The following is a 12,673-nucleotide window of genomic DNA, read 5'->3' as shown; positions in this document are numbered from 1 at the left end:
TACACAAGGAAAAAATTACTTCATTTACTCCTAAAATTATATTTGCATTCTACTTTCTCCACATACATGTATGATGTGGTATTTTCTGCCTGAAATCCTTTTATTGATCACCCAGAATCATGTGCAGCAAAAATCTGTATATAATTTGAAATTAATCTTGTACATTTTAATTAATTTAAAATTAAAGTTTAAAATTTCCTGTGACTCCATAGGTCTAGGTAAAGAAAATATTGCTGGACTGAATTGTCCTTATAGGTATTATTAACACACAACTTATGAAAATTAAAAAATGCTATTTTTATAAGTAATTATTCAACATAAGTCACAAAATTTCATTGGAAAAACTACTCTTCATCAGACTTTTTAGTAAAGTTGATGGGGTTTCTTATTAACATTATTCCTATCTTGCCATTACAGTTGTTATATTTTAAGCATCAGGAGACCATTTTCATAAAAATAAGTTTAGAATGGAACGGTTTTATCATAGCTATGTCAATTACCAAGCCCCTTCTGGTATGGGGATCTATCATCAAAATTATTATTAATGATCTAATTCTCTGACAACTCAATTAGGTCTTCCCTCAATTTGCATGAAAGCAGAGAAATAGAAATCATCTGAATTGCAAAAAGATTACTCCTTCAATAAGCACAATGACTTTCTCAAAAAAGCAACATTTGTCGGCCCCCAGGGATTTGTCTGCCCTGGGGCAATGAAGCATTACAAGAAGCTTTGCCAGTGTACAAGAAGATCAGAAAGGGGGCGTAGATCCTCCCTGCCGTTTAGGTCTCTGCAGAGCAGGTGGAGGGAAGTGTGCCCATGGAAGTGGAAGACCTAGAATGTTTTTTTAATCCACATATATTTATATACTCTTAACAAACCTTTGTGTGCCCCCACAATGCAGGTACCCAGATGTGAAACCCATTGGGCTAGGACCTGAGTGTCAGTGAAGTTGGTGACCCTGGGCAGCTAGGGCTTCCCTGACTTCTCCAAATGGCATTCTCCAAACTGGGTTTTGCAGAATTTTAGTGCTCTTCAGAATGTCAAAGATTCCCAGGGAAGAGGAATTCCCAGATCAAAAGAGTTTGGGAAAAGCATCCTGTTATTCCCCCCCTTAAGAGATTTACAGTAAAATCTGAATATTAAAGGCTGGGGAAACCTATTTCACTTTATTTAATGCAGAATTTCCTAAACGAACTTGACCCAGTCCCCTTTCTCCCCCAAAGAATACCTAGTTATATTTAAAGGCACCTTTGTAGTCTGCGCTGGTCCTGATGGCTCCAAGCTGAATCCCCTCTGTCTTGCCTACATGGCCTGACTTATCCATGACAACTACAGATTCCCTAAAACATTCCAGAGGGAACAAGACCTCCGATTGCTTTGTTCCATGGACTCCAGTATCTAGAAAGGAAATATTACCTTTTGCTGTAGCTTTCCTATTGAGTTCATCCATTTTTTTAAAAGATTTTTAAGATTTATTTATTTATTTTAGAGAGAGAGTGTGATCACAGGTGAAAGGCAGAGGGAGAGAGAGAATCCTTAATCAGGCTCCCCCCAAGCACAAAGCCTGACACAGGGCCGGATCCCGTGATCCTGAGATCATGACCCCAGCCAAAACCAAGAGTTGGACGCTTAGCCAGCTGAGCCACCAGGTGCCCTGAGTTCACCCATTTTTAGGTAGAGGCCCTGATATACTAGGAAGACTTCTGTGCTGTTGATTTTGGCTAGCATCCATTGGGTCCATGAACTTGAAAGTGTTTCCCTAAGAGCCACACATGGATGGTCAGCTTGGTGCTTTCCCAGCTGTCCTTCTGGGTCCCCCGGACATTGGCAGTATGGAACAACCCAAAAGAGGATTATAATTAGATGCAAAGTAAAAACCCAAACATATATAAATGGGACGTGGGTGTGTGTGAGTGAGACACTGTGTCTCCGTAAAAGACTGTTTTTCATTACATCCATAGCCACGTGGGTTTTAACCATCTAATTTGAATTTTCCATCTTTTCATTGCAAAACATGAAGAGTCAGCTATATCATAATGATGATTAGGAGTATACCGAGTTCACATACTCCTAATCATCACTCTCTCCTAGTCACAGCTGGAGAGAGCAGCCTGGGAATGAGGTCTGGGTCACCTGACCTGGCTCCTGCTTTGGGTCATTTTGGGCATCTGACCCCTGTAAGACATCACCAATGAAGATAAACAAAACTAGGTCCCTGCCACCCTTTCCCTTTATTCAGCAGAAAGACTACAAGATGAGAAGTTAGAAATTACTCAGTAATCTGTACATAAGCCCTGAATACATTGGTTAGCATGGATATCCACTTAGATTCTCCATTCCCGACTGGAGCTCAAAACTCAAACAAATCAGTCAGTACCTGTGGAAACGAAGGTTGGAGAGTGGGCCTCCAGAGCTCCCTCCAGAGCTCTTGGAATAGAGGAACCACAAAGCATTTCTGTGTCTCCATTCCCGCTACGCACCTCCTCAGAGCAAGCAAGGTGGACAGAGCCAAAGGCCAACAAAGCTGGTTACTGACCCAGCCTCAGCCAGAACCCACCTGGCTCTTTAAAAACCTCTGCTCTCGGTTGTGAAGCTGGAAACTAATGCATTTTTATAAGCCTCTACAAACCAAGGAGAGAAAAACTCAAAATAGCTGCAAGAAAAGAGAAGAATCAAAACTAGTGTCTGATTGAAACCGCTTGAGATTTCTTGGAGAATTCTCCCCCAAAATCCCTTTGGTGGGAAGACAAAGGCAGCAGAAACCAAATGACTGGCCTGCCATCGAAGAGGGCGTTGGCAATGGGAATAGGATGGAAATAAGAGCTTCCACTTACCCCAGGTCTCCATTCTAGGAGCCAAGGTTCAGAGAAAGCCTCCCCTGAAGGACCTGGAAGTAAACACCAGCAGCAGGACCATCAGCTAGATTCTCACTTGAAGGAAAGAATGTTTTCTAAAACCCTCAATCACCTAGCCATCCTCATCTGTGTGGAGGAAATGTACAAGCAGCCGGGGTTGTTACCTTTCCTTTGGCAAGGAAGGGATGCCCACCCTGTTTCAGGACATTTGATGCATCAGGTCCTCATTAGATGAATCCCAGGTGTGGAGAGCAGCTGTAGCAGGTTTTCAGGATGCTTCTGACTATTTCCCAGGAACGATGTTCTCCTCTCCACCAGCTCCATTCTTCAGGTAGTAGCTAAGGGTGGGGGAAGCATAGAAGAAACGTGTTGCTCAAGGACACTGTCTGGTCTAAACCCACAGCGTCAAGTAAATCTGTGGTTTGGATCCCACGGGAGGGACAATGGCAAACCTGAAAGGTGGAAAGTGAAATCCGTCCAGGTATCAACTGGGGTGTGAGGCAGAGTAGAGGGAAACATTGTGATGTGACCCCAGAGGCCCATGGCTGGGGAGGGTCTGTTTTCAGCCCGTGGCCATGGCCGTGGCTGTGGGTGTGGCTGAGCTGAGCTGCAGGCAGTGGCAGCCTGGCTGGGCTGGGCTGCTGCACCCGCTGTCTGGATGTAGAGGAACCCATCAATCCTGTGGACTACCCAAAGCTCTCGACTTCAGAATTCCTTTGGAATATTATTCTGAGTCCACCCCAGATGAACATCAAGTATCTCCAACCAATCTAATTTATTTATTTTGATCACAGCCTGCAAATTAGATCGTGTGCTTAGAGAGGAAGGGGATATTTCTCTTGGAGTCCTGATTTGACATAACTAATCCCCACTACGCTGCGTACTGGTGAGAAAAGGGATGGGGTGTGGCAGAAAGATCCAGACTTTGGTAGTAGACAGGTCATTTGTGTACAAATCCCAGCTCAGATATTCAGGCTTACAGTCTCAGCTTCAACTGTGGCATCCCAGAGGTGGGAATGACAGACCTCCCCTCAAAGAGCTGTTGTCAGTGTTGGAGATTATCGTAAAGCACAGGTCACTAGCAGCACACAGATGGCAGCTGTCACTACGGTTATTATTGTATAATTACTATTCCTTCAAAATCGGGGAAATGCTCACTAGGAGAGGCACCACTCCCTAAGGACAGAATGTAGATACTTTTGAGACAGGGCTGGGGTAGAAGCCAGCAGCCGGCTGCTGGAGATTGTGGGCAGGAGGAGGTCAGGAGGTGGTGTGTCTGAGACCAGTAAGGATCGGTGCCCCTCCTCAGGCAGAAGCGAGGGCTGGGGAGGATAGAAGAAAGGTAACGATGAAGTCACCAGTACTCAACTGGGCAGGAGCAGACTTCAGGACCAAAAGTTCTGCCAGAACAAGATAAGCAGGCATGGACTGGAGCCAAGGAATGGGCTGCAGGGGAGGAGACAGGAGAGGCTCACTTCCCTAGGTTACTCCTTCAGAAGGTGTGCAGCTGCTCACCTGAGGATAAGGAGAGGACGCCCGTCCTGTGGGACTTTAGGAAGAACCTGGAACATGCAGACGACGAGGGTATATGTTCTCCAAACTTTGTTGATTGCTCACCTGATAAAATCAGGTACCTTCCATACACATATTTTTATTTACACATTTTTCATTTGCATTATTATATATTAAGTATGGTTTAGATTAAACACACACACACACACACAAATGGGGCACTGAGATGGCTCGGTCAGTTGAATGACCACCTCCTGATTTCAGCTGGGGTCATGACCTCAGGGTCCTGGGACAGAGCCCTGAGTCAGGCTGCACGCTCAGCAGGAAGTCTGCTCCAGAATTCTCTCTCTCCCTCTTCCTCTGTTCCCCACCTCCCGCTCACTCATGTGTGCTCTCTTAATAAATAGATCTTTAAAAAAACACACATAAAGAGATGTCCTGTACAACACTCTACCCATAGGTAACAATACTGTATTGTGCACTTCAAAATTTGTAAAGAGGGGAGATCTCACGGTAAGTGTTCTTACATAATTTTTTTTAAAGGGAAGTTTCAGTGTTTTCTTTGTCCTGCCCCTCAGTGGATTCACTTGCACACCCAATTTTGGATACTCCTCACCCCTAAAATAAGGAGTGGCCTCAGAAGGAAGGGCACTCACCTCCATTCTCAGAAAGATCACAACTCACTTTTCTTTCTCCAACACCAGTAGTCTGAAAGGGAGTTACCTGTTGGCATTTTTGTTTCTGTTTCTGTAGGCCAGAGGGTTAAAATCAGACAGAGAAAAACATTTGACTTGGGTAATAAAGGCACATGGAACCCACATTAATGCTCTTTAGAAAAACACAAAGTGATAGAAACAGAAGGATGACCATTTGCTACAAGTAAAGGATGTTGACTCATTGTTCTTGTGTCGCTCACAAACCCAAGCCCGATACTTCATCTGTACACCACTCAGACCAAAACAGGAGCTGCCTCATTTGCTCCTAGTAAGGTGTGTAGGCAGGTTCTTGTCACACAACTAACTCACTGTGTCATCTGGCACAGTGTGGCGCCCGGCACAGCCAGGTAGCCATGTTAAGAACAAGGAGACTCAGCAAAGGTGAGCCTCACCTGGTTTGCAGGCTCTCGGCCCAGCTTTAGCAGAGTACTTGCATTCCTCCTGTTTACAGCCCTGATTCACCTCTCTTTGTCTATGTGCCTACCCATCCCCTGTCTGGAATGCTTAGGTTCCTCCCCTGCAATTCCCTCCAGCTACTCATTAAATCTCCTCAGCTTATAAACCCAGTTTAAGCTTTTAAAAATGGATCGCCTCCCTTGTGTTGCCCCCCACTCAATATCAATTCCAATAACTAGTTGTTTGTGAGAATTTCTGTCTCCTTCTGCTCTGCCACGAGCTCCAGGAGGGCAGGGAGTGGGTCCTCCTCGCCCAACAGACTCAACTGTAGGGGACTTCAGTAATTCATACTCATGTAACACCCCAGTGTGCGTCCAAATCAGGAAGGGTCCTCAGCTCCATGAAATCATTCAGGGACCCAGGTAAGTACCAACTCTGCCATCTTCATCTTGTGATTTCCAAGGTCATCTTGGGCATTGATATCCAGCTAGAGGATGGGGCGGGGGACAGGGGGGAGGAAGTCCAGGAGACTTTCATTGGCCAAGGCTGGAAGTGGGGAAGATCTCTTTCTCCCACACAACCCTGGCCACAGCTCCGTCCCTACAACAGAACCAAGAGATATAGTCCAGTCATGTGCCCAGGAGGAGAGGCAACAAGCTCAGTGATGAACCAGCAGCCTCTGCCACACCATTCTGGACCAGCTCACCCTCGCTTTGAGCCCTGGAACCCCAGAAAAGGTGGGTGAGCTTGCCTGTGCCATCGAGGCAGGGTTTTGTTGGGAGCTTGAGTGCGTTTGGTCTCAGTATCTTCCCAGACTTGCTCACAGCGCCATCTGCTGGTCAAAATTAGAAGCAGGAAGGAAGGTGGCCCTAGGTTTGGGGGATCTGAGGAACCCGGTTAAGAGGAGCCAGAATTTAGTGCTCTGGAATCTTCACTGGCGTGTACCCAGAAGAGGAGACTAGAGTACATTCATAAGGCTGTCATTTTCATCTAACAGACAACAACCAACAACTATGAGGACAAGGAAGAAGAGTTGCCTAGATGGTTTTGCCGACTTCGTTTTTCTGTGACATTACTAGGAGGTAAACAGGATGAGAATCAAGAGGAATATATGGACGTTCTTAGATGGGAGGCGCTAAGTCCAGTGGAGCACTTGACTCGAGTCAAAAGACCTAGATTGGAGTGCCAGCTTTGTCAAGAGCAGGCTGCGGTTGTGGTTTCCTTGGTTTTTTGTTTGTTTGTTTGTTTTGTCTGAAGAAATCATTTATTTCTTCAGCTGTCAAAGAAGTTGACAAAAATTAAAAACAAAAAACTAAAACATTTAAGTATCAAAAAATATTCAGTGTATAAAAATATAAACAAATAGGACCTTAAAGGTGTAACTCAAATTTCAGTCTTGGCTACTGTATTAAAGGACCTTCTGATGATTTTGTGTGTGTGTGTGCCATTTCTTTTTTTCTTTTCTTTTTTTTTTAATTTATTTTCAGCGTAACAGTATTCATTGTTTTTGCACCACACCCAGTGCTCTATGCAATCCGTGCCCTCTCCAATACCCACCACCTGGTTCCCCCAACCTTCCACCCCCCCACCCCCCCACCCCTGCCCCTTCAAAACCCTCAGATTGTTTTTCAGAGTCCATAGGGAACAGGGGTGCCTGGGTGGCTCAGTGGGTTAAGCCTCTGCCTTCGGCTCAGGTCCTGGTCTCAGGATCCTGGGTTCGAGCCCCGCATCTGGCTCTCTGCTCAGCAGGGAGCCTGCTCCCCGCCCCCCTCTGACTCTGCCTACTTGTGATCTCGCTCTCTCTCAAATAAATAAATAAAGTTCTTTAAAATGAGGGATCTGGCTCTCTGCTCAGCAGGGAGCCTGCTTCCCCCCCCCCCTCTGACTCTGCCTACTTGTGATCTCTCTCTCTCTCAAATAAATAAATAAAGTTCTTTAAAATGAGGGAACAAGGAGACTTTCGTGGATCCCTGCTGGCTGGGAGTTTGAATCCAGTCATACAAGACCCTTTTTAAAAAAAAATGTGTTTAAATTCTGGTTTGTTAACATACAATGTAATGTTAGTTTCAGATGGAGAACATAGTGATTAACACTTCCATACAGCACCTGGTGCTCATCACAACAAGCACGCTCCTTAATCCCCATCACCTGTTTCACCCATCCCCCCCACCCCAACCTCCCATCTGGTAACTATCCATTTATTCTTTATAGTTAAGAGTCTGGTTTTGTTTTCTCTCTTTTCCCCTCCCCATTTTTGCTCATTGGTTTTGTTTCTTAAATTCCACATATGAGTGAAATTATATGGTATTTGTCTTTCTCTGACTTATTCCACTTAGCATTATACATTTTCCAGCTCTATCCATCCATGTGGTTGCAAATGGCAAGATTTCATTCTTTGGGAGGGGGTTGAATAAATATTCCATTGTGTATACATACCACTTCTTTACCCATTCATCAAAGGATGGACACTTGGGCTGTTTCCATAATTTGGCTGCTGTAAATAATGCTGCTATAAACATGGGATACATCTGTCCCTTTGAATTTGTGTATTATTTGGCTAAATACCTGGTAGAGTGATTGACAGGTCATAGGGTAGTTCTATTTTTAACTTTTTGAGGAACTGCCATATTGTTTTCCACAGTGGCTGCACCAGTTTGCATTCCCACCAATAGTGCACATGGGTTCCCCTTTTTCCACATCCTCGCCAACACTTGTTTTTTCTTGTTATTAATTTTAGCCATTCTGACAAGTGATATCTCATTGCAGTTTTTGATTTGTATTTCCCTGATGATAAGTGATGCTGAACATTTTTTCATGTGTCTGTTGGCCATTTAGATGTTTTCTTTAGGAAAATATCTATTCGTGTCTTCTGCCCATTTTTAACTGGATTATTTATTTTTTGGGTGTTGAGTTTCATAAGTTCTTTGCAGATTTTGGATACTAACCCTTTATCAGATAAGCCATTTGCAAATATCTTCTCCCATTCTGTAGGTTTTGTTGTTTCCTTTGCTGTGCAGTTTTTTTTTTTATCTCGATGAAGTCCCAGAAGTTTATTTTTGTTTTTGTTTCCCCTGTCTCAGGAGACATATCTAGAAAAAAAAAAAAATGCGATGGTCAATGAAGTGCTTTTTCTGCATCTATTGAAATAATCTTATGGTTCTTATCCTTTCTTTTATTAATGTGATGCATCTCATTGATTGATTTGCAAATATTGAACCACACTTGCAACCCAGGGATGAATCCCACTTGACTGGGGTAAATGATTTTTTTAATACATCGTTGGGTTCAGTTTGCTAGTGTTTTGTTGAGAATTTATGCATCTATGCTCATCAGAGATATTGGCCTATAGCTCTTTTTTTAAGTGGTGTCTTTATCTGCTTTTGGTATCAGGGTAATGCTGGCCTCATAGAATGAATTTGGAAGTTTTTCTTCATTTTCTGTTTTTTGGAATAGTTTTAGAAGAATAGATATTAACTCGTCTTTAAATGTTTGGTAGAATTTGCCTGTAAAAGCTTGTGGTCCTGGACTTCTGTTTGTTGGGAGTTTTTCAACGACTGACTCAATTTCTTTGCTGGTTATCCGTCTGTTTAAATTTTCTATCCTGTTTCACTTCTGGTACTTTATATGTTTCTAGGGATTTACCTATTTCTTCTTTTCATAATATCCTCTTGTAACTGTATTTTTCATAATATTCTTTTGAATATTTTTATAATATTTTCCTATTTTCTCTTTTTTCATAATATTCTCATATAACTGTATTTTGTGGTATTAGTTGTTATTTCTCCTCTCTTATTTGTAATTTTATTTCTTTGGGTCCTTTCTCTTTTCTTTTTGATAAGCCTGGCTAGGGGTTTATCGATTTTATTGATTTTTTTCAAAGAACCAACTCCTGGCTTCATTGATCTGTTCTGGTTTTTTAGTTTCTATATCATTTATTTCTGCTCTAATCTTTATTATTTCCTTCCTTCTGCTGGCTTTAGGCCTTGTTTGTTGTTCTTTTAGCTCCTTTAGGTATAAGGTTAGGTTGTTATTTGTTATTTTTCTTGCTTTTTGAGGTAGACCTGTATTGCTATAAAATTCCCTCTTTCCACCACTTTAGCTGTATCACTAAGGTTTTGGATTGTTGTGTTTTTGTTTTCCTTTGTTTCTGTGTATTTTTTTAATTTCTTCTTTTATTTCCTGGTTGACTCAATAGCATGTTATACAACCTCCATGTATTTGTGCTCTCTCCAGATTGTTTAATTTTTTTAAAGACTTTATTTATTTATTTGACAGAGAGAGGGTACACAAGCAGGAGAACAAGAAAGAGAGAAGCATCAGCAGGGAGCACAATGTGGGACCCGATCCCAGGTCCCTGGGATCATGACCTGAACAGAAGGAAGATGCTCAACCTACCGAGCCACCCAGGCACCCGCTCTCTCCAGATTTTTACTTCAAGTTTTATAACACTGTGGTTCAAAGAGACGCATGGCACGGCTTCAATCTTCTTGAATTTGCTGAGTCTTGTTTTGTGGCCTAATGTGTGATCTATTCTGGAGAATGTTCCATGTACACCTGAAAAGAATGCGTATTCCACTTTTTTTTTTTTTAATAAAGGTTTTATTTATTTTTTGACAGAGAGAGAGGGGTCACAAGTAGGCAGAGAGACAGAGAGAGAGAGGAAGGGAAGCAAGCTCCCCAGTGAGCAGAGAGCCTGATGCGGGGCTCAATCTCAGGACCCTGGGATCATGACCTGAGCTGAAGATAGAGGCTTTAACCCACTGAGCCACCCAGGCGCCCTGTATTTCACTTTTTTAAGATGAAATGTTCTGAATATATCTGTTAAGTCCATCTAGCATACAGGACCCATTTTAAAGATGGCAGTTGAAGCCATATAAATGCATTAGATCCCCCAGGGAGGGTGGCTTTTGTTCCCTTTTAAAAAAAAAATATCCAGATCCATATGTTCTGATTTTCATATCAGAAACATCTATTTCTTGCATTTAAAGACACATAGATATCTATGTATTTTTTTAACCAGGTAAGTAGGACTCACTGGCTGATTGGCAGTTGGTGATGAGGTCAAGAGAGTCTCTAGGTTGGTATAACAGGGCAGGTGATAAAGTCCTGCAACTAACTAATAGCAAGAATAGTTAACCCACTCGGAGGCATCAGTGGTAAGTCAGGCACATTCTAATTGCTTTATACAAGTTTTCTCACTTTTCACAGCAACCCCTGGGAAGAGCACAATTGTTGGCCCTTTTAACAAAAGAGAAAACTGAGACTCAGAAAATAGTGGTGGAAGAACAAATTAGGAATGGGAAGGGAAGAGAACGACAGATGACGACCTCTCCACGGAAAGGTGATGCTATGCTCCCTCTCGTGGTGCAGACTTGGTGCTGGTTGGGAACTCTTCCCCTGGCATCCAGGTGGTCTGGTGGAGTGGGAGTAGAAGTGGTGTGATACTAACACACAGACGTGCCCTTGCCATGCTCTCTTCCACCCCCTTTCCTGACTGCGTGTTGATCCCAAAGCAACCTTGGAAGCTACCTGTGGAAGATGGCAGAACTTTCTTGAGTCCGGATGTCTGAATGACATAGAGAGTGGGCCTCCTAGGGCACAATGCACCCTCCACCTCCTGGCCTACCTTGCAATGGGACACAGATGAGAAATAGACTTTTCTTTTTTAAGCCACTGAAATTGGGAATATCTTTATAATGGCAATAATAGAGAGTGGATATCTTGTTCTAGCCAAGTAAAACTGAGGGGGAAGTAAAGATGAGAAATAGTGGGCATGTTAAGTTTGAAATCTTGTGGGAAAGCCAACGGAAAATGTCCAGGGGACAGACAATGGAGACGCGTGGAGTCATCGCAAATGCCTGCAAAAGCACCTGTGTGCTTGGTCTTAAATAAATAACAGAGAGAGGAAGAATTTTCTCTTTGCCATTTTACCCCATAGCAGTAGGCTCTAAGCAGGCAGTGAAGTGGGAAGTATGGACCTGCTCCTCCTTCAGACGGTCTCATTTCCCTCATATGTCCTCACTCTATGACCGCCTCACCGTTCCAAGTAGAATTCCAGTCTGTAACAAAACGGTTTTTTCTACATAATAGCTCCCAATATGAGCCAACTATTTTATCTTATTCAACTGAAAACAAAAACAAAAACAATGAACAAGACTCATGTTGAAGAAATGTTGTTTTTCCTCAAACCCTGATCTTAGAACTCAAGCTCATACAGGATGTGACTCTGCTCTGTACTTTAGGGGATTACCGTTTTCAGGACAGCAGCTGATTCATGCAAGAGGACGGGCTCTCTTGGAGAGTATGAAGAGAGGACCAAAGATGGAACCCTGGGGACCCCAACGTGTAGGAGGCAGGTAAAGGAGGTGCTTGTAAGGGCTAATGAGCAGAAGTGATAGGGAAAGGAGGAGGAAGACCAGGAGAATTTAGTACTCCCCAAACCAAAGAACAGAATGCCACGGAGTGAATAACTGATTGTTACAAATTTAAAAAAAAAAAAAGGCAAGCTGAGATAAAGATCACTGGATTTGAAAATAAAATAGCATTTGTGGCTTTTGCCAGAGCAGCTTCAGTGGAGCTGTAGGCATAAAAGTCAGATGTTGGTGGATAAACGAGTGACTGAGCAGTGAGGCGGAGGGCTCAGAGACATCCGGAACTGGGTCAGAGCTGAGGGTCCAGATGAGCTCCGGAGCCAGCTCCTCCATTCTCTCCCACCATTCGCTAGCTGTCCAAGTACTCTCAGACTCAGTGTCTTTATCTGTAAAATGGGTTTGATGATCCCTCTCTCAGAGATTTCTAAGGATTAAATGAGAGAACAGTTGCAATTGGCTTTTAAGAAACCAAACAACTTGGGAGGGGAGAGAAGTTTTGGGCATTCCAGGCATCTTCCTCTCAATGACTCAAGATGGTGAGGCAGCCAAGCACCTGTCCACACAGGCCACACAATCCATCTCGTCCTGGAACTGCGTTGCTGTGTGTCCCGTGGGAATGACTCAAGGACCCCATTATCAGAGCAACCTCATGAAACCCTGGAGTTCCACAGCTGAGAAGATGCTGAAGACGTTGTATATTGCATCACTAATTCTCAGCCTAAACTGATCTGGTGGGTGTCCCCTTGGGTCACAACGGTGCAAGTAATTGTATAAGTAATTGTGTCTTTTTGGTGTCTTTTTATCTTGTAACTGACCCTGTTC

This window comes from Mustela nigripes, chromosome 6 (assembly GCF_022355385.1).
Source record: "Mustela nigripes isolate SB6536 chromosome 6, MUSNIG.SB6536, whole genome shotgun sequence".
Classification (NCBI taxonomy): Eukaryota; Metazoa; Chordata; class Mammalia; order Carnivora; family Mustelidae; genus Mustela; species Mustela nigripes.
This window is presented reverse-complemented; position numbering follows the sequence as displayed.